The sequence below is a fragment of the Myotis davidii genome, unplaced genomic scaffold (assembly GCF_000327345.1).
Source record: "Myotis davidii unplaced genomic scaffold, ASM32734v1 scaffold137, whole genome shotgun sequence".
Classification (NCBI taxonomy): Eukaryota; Metazoa; Chordata; class Mammalia; order Chiroptera; family Vespertilionidae; genus Myotis; species Myotis davidii.
Genome location: NW_006288719.1, coordinates 336,248 through 344,779, shown reverse-complemented (window position 1 = coordinate 344,779; position 8,532 = coordinate 336,248). Strand labels below are relative to the sequence as shown.

The 8,532-nt window shown below is 38.5% G+C and overlaps 1 protein-coding gene across 1 annotated transcript in view; it reads left to right on the top strand.

Moving 5' to 3' along the window:
- Nucleotides 1–1,486: 1,486 nt before the first annotated feature.
- ZC3H12C (zinc finger CCCH-type containing 12C) overlaps nucleotides 1,487–8,532 on the top strand; it is a 55,153-nt gene continuing 48,107 nt past the window's right edge. Inside the window, exon 1 of the mRNA XM_006760815.2 lies at nucleotides 1,487–2,521. The gene's annotated coding sequence lies outside the window, so the exon portion shown is untranslated. The remainder of the gene's footprint in view (nucleotides 2,522–8,532) is intronic.

The window sequence follows — 8,532 nt, the reverse complement described above, 5'->3', positions numbered from 1 at the left end:
GCCTCGGTGGCGGGGAAGCAGGAGCCAGGTTGGCAGCTGTGGCTTAGCTTGGAGACCCTCCAGTGGTGTGATAGCAACTGAGTGCAGACAAGGCAGGTGGAGAACGCACACGGAACTCCTGAGTGGCAGCCAGAAGCCAGGATGCCAGTTTGGCAAGCAGCGGGCTATCAGGTGCTGCGTCTTGGGCCTGATCATTCCTTAGAATAACAGATGGGTCGTAAATGTTTATTTCCTACTTTGATAGCAAATGAGTACTTAAGTTTCATGCACATTTTAATTGGGTACTTATTTGATGATGAACACTTCAAATAGGCAGGACAGTTCAGCATGCATTTACATTTGGCCAAAGTTCTGAAATAATTTTCTTCTCACTGTGTATAGCCTCTTACTCAACTTTTCGTATTATCTCTTTAAAAGATAATAAGAGCCCTGACTGGTGTGCTCAGTAGTTAGAGCATCGACCTGCTTACCCGAAGGATCGTGTGTTTGATTCCTGGTCAAGGGCACATACCTCAGTTGGGGGTTCGACCAATAGATGTCTTTCTCATATCAATGTCTCTCTCCTCTCTCCTTTTTTTCTTTCCCACTCTCCCTTACACTCTCTCTAAAAAAATCAAATCAACGGGGGGGGTGGGGGGGGGAAATACATTATCCTTGGGGGAGGATTAACAACAGGAAAAAAAGATAACCAGAATTATAATATGAAATAAAATAACCATTTACTTCTTTTAGAAATAATGGTTTTGAAGACTGACTAATTTGTTTTAATTGCCAAATCTTTGCTTCCCACTAAAGTAACTTTTTGCTTAGCAAACCCACTGGGTTAAGAACCTTTCCCAAGAGTGAGAAATGGGGTAAGCTGATTCTATACGCCCTGTACCTGCTTCTGCCCGTGCACATGGTCACCCACATATCAACACACACAAGTGAGGTGGTGGTCAGATCAGGCATAAGGAAGGAGATCCAGAGACCAGAAGTATGCTGAGATTCTTATATTTAAGTCTCTTTATCTAACCATTAAATGGTCATTTGGTTCCAGAAGCTAATCTTATCATATCAATCACACCTTCCTTCATACAGTAAACCCTCGATTTTCAGACCTCAGTTTAACAGACTTCTGATTTAACTGACAAAATTTCCAGTCCATATGTCATATGTGAAAATTAGCACCCTGATAATTTTAAGAAGCTTTTAACCAAGATTTGCTTATAATTAAATTGACGGGATGTTTTTTGTTATGAATTCAGTTATTTTTAACAAATTTTAGCAAATAGGCCATATGTTGGAGAAAAAACTAGTAATTTCACCGACATAAATAAAATTACATATCTACAACTATAGTCTACATATTTAAATTCCAGAGTCACAGCTCGTGAGCAGTGTTTGGGAATGATTAGCACGTGATCACACGAGGCGAGGTGAGTAGTAATTGGTTCTGTTGTCACATGGCACGGGGTGACTTTCTGCGGCAGCTTTACTGCCGGTGGAAGTGGCTCTGACCTGCCCTGAGCCGCGCCCCAACTGTGCGCATTTGTTTAATCGAGGGGACCGGTCAATGCACCCATTTACTGACCTATTCAGTGTAAATGTGAAATGACAGTAATACATATAGAAAGCTTTTCTGTGAAATTAAACTTTTCATACATACTTAATTTTAATCGCACAAACATGTCTATATAAGTAATCACAGGTAAACTAATCTGTCAATTTTTTTAACATACGCATTTGGAAAATCTGCTTTATTATATAACGGACTTTAGCTTTAATGGACACGCCCTCGCTCCAATTAGTCCGTTATATCGAGGAACCGTACTTTAATGCTTAATAATTGCTTTGAGCTTACAAGCATCCCAATACCCGCACTGATCTTTCATTTGGAGTTTTGACTTTCGGTGGGAGAGAGATTGGAAGTATTTAGACTGCCAAATGGCAGCAGTGAGCCTCTGGGGACCTTAAGAGCTGGGGAGGAAGATTGCAGATGGGTTGGAAAGGGAGGCAGAAGCCTGACACCAGCTCACCTCCTGCTCTCTGAGGGCTGGCAGGTCCTACCAGGGGTCTTTCTCACCATTCACTCTTCACTCCCAGGCAATCCTGGCCCGTGGGTCTCCCAGAGGCTGGGAACGACTGGCAAGGCTGAGGGGGTAGACAGAGGAGCCCTTCCCTGCTCTCCTTCTGGTTTTCACCAAGTATTATCCCTTTCGTTATTCTCATTCGTTCATTTAGTCATTCATAGATATGCATCACTTTTTCCTCTCCTGCCCCACTGAATCCGTTCTTCTGGTTTAAAGTTCTAACGGGGGAAAAAGAGAAACTGAAAAACTTATCCTTCCCTGTCACCCTCCAAACTATTTTTCTATATCTTATTCCTTTCCTGTCATACGTATTAAAAGAACACTTATACTACTATCTCTTTTTCAGCACACTCTTACCAGGATTTTTTTTTCTTAATTAGGAGTTTTTAACCTGGATTCTGTGGTTCCCCTTTGCTATGGATATGAGTTTGGGCATTCTGTGATGCTGGGTGAGAAAAAAAAATTTATTATATTCATAATCTCTAAATGAAATTTACCATTTTCCTTAATTATGAATGTAGGCAACAATCCCAATATTAATAACAGTATATATGACTTTGTTACCCACAGAAACAACTGTTAACTCCCTTAACAGTTACTTAAGGGAGATTTCATTAGACTAAGGAAGTGATCAATAACACAAAAACATGGTTAAGCCTTACCAGTTTTGCTCAGTGCATAGAACCTCAGCCTACAGACCCAATGACCCCAGATCCGATTCCAGTCAAGGGCATGTACCTTGGTTGCAGGCTTCTCCCTGGCCTGGGTCCTGGTCGGGGCTCTTGCAGGAGGCAACCAATCAAAGTGTTTCTCTCACATCGATATTTCTCTGTCTCTCCCTCTCTCGCTCACTCTCTCTAAAAATCAATGGAACAATATCCTTGGGTGAGGGTTTAAAAAAAAATACATGGTTAAGAATAGCTGTCTGTTCATTCCACAGAAATAGCTCCCTCAATATCCTCAGTCATTCTGCAGTATATTTATATCATTTGATGCCATCAATTTTTTTTAATTACTTCCTCCTCTTCTGACTTTAGTATTAAATCATTTCTGGGGTAGTTCAGTTGGGTAGAGCATCGTCCCAATTCACCAAGGTTGTGGGTTCAGTCCCTGGTCACGGCACATACAAGAATCAACCAATGAATGTATAAATAAGGGGACAGCAAATCAAATCATTTCTGGACCCATTGGCTCTATCTTAGAAAACGTCTCATATTTGTTTCTCTTTTTTTCCATCATTTCCTGGAACCAAAGTTGAAACTCTAATATAGCATTCAAGACTTCCCATAAACTGGCCACTTTCTAGCCTTTCTTACACATAATCTATATATTTTATCATCTCTCACATCGCTGGGCCTTTGATTTTGCTGTTCTCTGGCCAAAAATCTGTCTTTCCCCACTCTCCTCCTTCCCCCTGCACAGACACACACACCATAGTGTATATAGGAATGTGTCATCATCATCATTCAGTCCTTAGTTTACATGTCACCTCTCAGGACCTTCTCAAATCTGAGCCGCTGTCTTTGTCTCTCATACCCGACGACATATCACTATTAATAGCATTAATTTTGACATACCCTATGTTACATGGACATTCCTTTATCTGGTTTCCCTAGTACAAATTTTATATTCCTTAGGATAGCAACTGTATTTATGTTTATCACCCATCTTCTCCACTTAGCATTATCCCTTTCTCATAATAAGCATTCAAATAAATGTTTTTGAATGAATACATGAATTCATTGAAAACTAATTTAACCTCTCATTTATTCTGATTGAGTAATCATGAAACATTCTGCTATGTTCCTGCCTTTCATCAGAATATTACTTATTAAATGTATTAGTTGTAAGCAATTTTAAAATAAAATTTGATCAACTAGCTAACATCTATAAAAATGCCCTAAGAAGTAAGATACTCTGTACTTAAATATTACTACCAATATATTCCTCAGCCATTACAATCTTAACAAAATAATTTTTTAACAATTATTTAAGGGAGATAATTATTATAGAGTTAATTTTTCAATAGTTAATAGCTTATAGATCTTAGAAAAAAAACTAACTCTGAAAAGTGTTCAGTTTATTATTTTAGGATAATCTGTGGCTAAAAATGAAAAGATTATTGAGGTGGGAAGAGATGGCTGCTCTTTGTCTACAGCCATTTATTTTTAAGTAATTTCTCACAACCCACCACTTATAATCAGGGGTGGGAAGGTCCGGCTCGCAGGCCATATCATTTGGCCTGGCCCTTCCAAGGCAGACGCAGACAGGACTCGAAATTCAAATCTAGGAGCTTTTTTTCGTAACAACATAATTTTTAAGTTGATAATTTTGTATGACCTGTGAATGATGTTTTAAATATCCAAATGGCCCTTGGCAGAAAAAAGATTCCCCACCCCTGAAAACTGGAAGAAATGTTTTCCACAAGAAACTCTTTGTTTCTCTCAGGCGCCTGTTATATTTTCTTCTATTTATACTTCCATTTTCTCCCTCATCCCTTCGCTCCTGCCCACCGTCAAATCAATGTGTTTTTCCTAAGCCATTGGTTTCCAACCATTTTTATACTTGTGTTCCTTACAACGCTTTCTAGCATCTTCTAATTAACCTCACTAGCTAAAGTATTCCATGACACTTAACTCATCAGTTTTTCTTACAAAAAAAGGATAGGTATGTTTAGCTTTTCCAAACTAAATGTTATCCCTTTTCCCTCTGAGAGACATTGTTCTAAATTTATTTAATTAACAAAATTCACATGGTTAAGGTCATGAACAAAGACCGCATAGGGCATTTGAACTCCGGGTCATTTGATATTTTGATTCTATGAACATGTGGTAAGAAGAGCTAATGTCACATGGGACACAATTGTATCCTTTGCCTGCATGACAGTCTGTTTTTTGGAGGGTTTTTTTTTTGTTTATTTTGGGTTTTTTGCACAATCTTTCCCATCTATCTATATATATATATAAAAGGTTAGTATGCAAAGTATCCCCATGGAAGTTCGACCAGAAATTCTATCACTCACTATGACATGCGCTCACCTCTAGGAGGGTGGCATGGAATGAAGGAAGGCCCCAGCCGGCAGCTGGCAGCCGGGGAAGGGAGGCACCGATCGGCTCTGATTGCTGGCCAGGCCTAGGGACCCTACCCGTGCATGAATTGTGAATTTCGTGCACTGGGCCTCTAGTTTAATAATAAAGAGAAAACTTTTAGGATTAAGTTAATGAGAACATAAAATAAAGAAAATGAGGTATGTTTTTTTGTTTGTTTTTCAATTGCACTTTTAGTGTAAACTTCTTAAACACTTGATATTTACCAAATGCCAAGCCCCGTTCTAAATTATTATGCATATAATTCATTTAATTTTCATAATAACCCTATGCTGTTGGTGGTGTTGTAATCTCCATTTCATATTTGAAGAAATAGACACAGAGCAGTTAAATAACTTGTCCAGGTTAGCTGGGGGGTGGGATGCATGGTATAGTGTTAGTTGGGTTTTTTTTTAATGTTTTATTGATTTTTTACAGAGAGGAAGGGAGAGGGATAGAGAGTTAGAAACATTGATGAGAGAGAAACATCAATCAGCTGCCTTCTGCACACCCCCAACTGGGGATGTGCCCACAACCAAGGTACCAGCCCTTGACCGGAATCGAACCTGGGACCTTTCAGATCGCAGGCCGACGTTCTATCCACGGAGCCAAACCGGTTAGGGTAGTGTTAGTTCTTATATCCATAAGTTATGAGATTTCCTTCTTCTCTTCCTCTTGTCTTTGAGCCACGTGCTGGAGTAAACTCTGCCCTGACATTTATACTAAGGGTTCAGGGACACGTTTCAGAATAGCAGTAAATCAGAAATAGTGGTGCCTGTGTGGGAACAAGTGGCCCAATCTAGCCTAGATCCCTTTGGTACTCCGGGCAGTTGGTTTGCCATTGAGAAAAAGTTTAGAAATCTTTTATGATGTATACCATACCACTTTTCTAATGTCAGCAAAACAGTGGTGCCCAAATGTGTCAAAGCAAGTAAGAGAAAATGACAATCTAGTCTTATGATTATTGATATAAAAAGTTCTAGGGAAATATCAGTATATATAATCCTTCTCAAATGTAATCATGTTTCTATATTAGGCAGTCTATCAATATACTTGACAGTATTAATAAGTCAAACAAATAATTATCATATATCATTTTAATGAAATTCACATTTCAGATTTTTTTTCTTAAATCTTTCTGAAGGAGGAAAATGTATTTCTGTAAATGATTTGTAAAGGCTATATATAGTGTAATATATATGTGTGTGTATATATGTATACATACAGTATATATGTATATAAACATTATTTCATGTAGCTAACACTGAGTGCTTAGTATATGCTTGCCACTGACCCAAGTGTTTCACATTGATTATCTCATTAAATTTTAAAACAACCATATTACATATTTTTTATAGTTGAGGAAACTGAGGCAAGGGGAGGTAAATTTGTCCAAGCTGATGTGTGTGTATGTATGTTGTATATCTGTGTTTGTACAACCTGACCAGCAATCAATATAATGCTTAATAATAAAACACTGGAGGCATTCCTATTAACATCAGGAACAATAGAAAATAACCAGTGTTATTTAATATTACAATGTAATGAGATAAAAATATGGCACAAGAGATGCAAACATTGATAAGGAAGAGGCAATCTGATGGTTTTATTTTGTGCCTGGGAAACCCAAGAGCCTCAGTGAAACAGTAGCAGAAACATTAGGGGTTGTAATGATCAATACCGGCCAAAAATCTTTGGATGGGTAGGAAAGGAGGCAGAAGAGTGACACCAGTGAACTGAAATACCGAAGTCACTGAAGTTTGTACAGGAATAAGAATGGGAATAATTTTTTTAGATACCAACAATAACCAGATAGAAAATACAACGGGGAAAGAAAAACCCTCCATTCACAGCAGCAAGAACAAAAGCAGAATGTTTTTAATACAAGTTAAATAAGAAATTCCTAAGTCCCCATTAAGAAATCTAAATAACTATTGAAAGATAGAGAAAATGTTAATAAATTGTTCTTGTTTAATCAGCAGTGCTTTCTAAGCAGGTATTACTGCAGTGCAGTCCCTGTCAAACTCCCAACAACTTTTTGGTTAAAACTTGTCAAAACAATTCTAAAGTACTTGAAAGCTTGTACATACACAAACATCCACGGTAATAATATAAAAATGAGAAAAACTAATGATAGAATATTTGCACATGCAAGGTACCCAACATATTATAAATCTACAGTTATTAATATACAGTGTTGGCACGGAAATAGGTAAAGATCGATGTAACACAATTGGAAGTGTGGAAGTAGGTCAAGCTTATTAGACATTAGTATAAAATAGGGTGATATCACTCCATCTGCTCAAAGCCCTCCAAAGGTTTCCCATCTCAGAATAAAAGCCAAGTTTGACCTATAACCTTGCTACTCAAAGTAGAGTCCATGGACCAATAGCAACAGCATCAGCTGTGATCTTGTTAAATGCGTTAATCTCAGACCCACCCCAGTCTTCCTGAGTCAGAATCCTCAAGGTCCTCAGATCTTCAGATGCCACGTAAAGTTTGGGAAGCATTGCCCTTCAGAGTTCTACCTGTCCTGGGCTTTCGTGACCTTACCTTTCTGCCTCATCCCCTTGCTCACTTGCTGCCAGTCATACTGGCCACCTTGCTGATCCATGAACACTCTCATCTCAGGGGTTTGTACTTAGTCCTCCCTCTTCCTGTTATATACTTCCTTTCACTTCATTTAGGTGTCTGCACAAACATTGCCTTACCAGGGTAGACTTCCATGATTCAAAGATTCTTTAGCATTGACCATCACCTGATGTATATTTATTGTTTATATTCTCTCCCTCTCCCCCACCCCACCCCACCTTACACCGAAAGCTTGGTGAGGGAAGGACACTTGCTTTGTTCTTGCTGTAGTCTCAGTGCAGGGCCCTAGGAGGGTCCCAGTTGCCAAACAAAACTGGTATTAAAAATTGCAGGTAAGATCTCTATGAGGTCTGAAGAGGGAACAATTACAGCCGATTCTTGTTTTCATTGTAGTTCTGTTCTGTAAAGTTGCTACAAATACTGAACCATTGCTCCTACAGGAAACACAGGATTTAGCCTCATGTCAAAACATTTCCATGGACCAATCAGCACATAACCTTGTACATGTATTGCTGTTTAAAGACACCTTATTTAATATATACTGTTGATTCATTAACATTGAACTCACAACCAACAGCACTGTAACTTATGTCTTAAACAAAGCTTGCCTAATACATAGTTTCTCCTTTAGGCACTTCACAGCATTCTTGCAATTAATAGATAGTACTTGAGCACTTGGGAGCATTTAAACAGCAAATTCACCCACAAAAAGCACAAAAATGCAAAAAGTTAGCACTAAATAATCCTTTTTAAGACACTTGTTTACAGTAGGAGAGCTGACA